Source organism: Adiantum capillus-veneris, chromosome 6 (assembly GCF_014529385.1).
Source record: "Adiantum capillus-veneris isolate H3 chromosome 6, ASM1452938v2, whole genome shotgun sequence".
NCBI classification, from domain to species: domain Eukaryota; kingdom Viridiplantae; phylum Streptophyta; class Polypodiopsida; order Polypodiales; family Pteridaceae; genus Adiantum; species Adiantum capillus-veneris.
Genome location: NC_140936.1, coordinates 173,815,002 through 173,815,676, shown reverse-complemented (window position 1 = coordinate 173,815,676; position 675 = coordinate 173,815,002).

Genomic DNA, 675 nt, shown 5'->3' with positions numbered 1-675 from the left:
GACATGGAGAATAAAGTAATTACAAAAGGGGAGAGAGAGGAGTGTGTTCAGAGGTGAATCTGTGTGCAGATGTGTGTGAACACAAGAAAAATCAGGTAACCACCGGGTGGGGATGGGTCTGTGGGCACTTTTTTTAGTGAAACTGAGTGTGTGTGAGTGTGGGGGAGGTTATTTAGCTACAAGACAAGAGACATGGCGCCCTTTAGAGAGAGGGGGGGGTATTTGGGTCATGGGATATGATAGGAGAGAGAAAGGGGGGGTGGGGTATACTATTTTGGAAGATAGGGTAAGTTGCATGTGAGTTAGGGTGCATTATTGGTGAGTTAGAATGCATTATTAGTGAGAGGTGGGGTAGCTTGAGGGGAGAGAGAAAGGAGAAAGGACAAGGGGAAGAGAGAGGGGGTTGACCTTTTGAGTGGAGGAGAGGAAAAGGGACACACGGCGGGACAACAGTGAAGAAAAAGGAGGCAAGGTGGGGATGAGCTGCCCCGCAGGCATGAGGTGGCCTATTTTACCTTTCTCATATATTTACATAATCATAATTTATTTTTTTCTTACTTTTTCCAATGTCTTTTATCACTCCCTCCCTAAGAGGGGGTTTTCATGGGGTGGGGACGAGAGAAAAGGGGTATGGGAGCTTGGCTTGTGAAAAGCCCCCATCAGCACATTGCACCA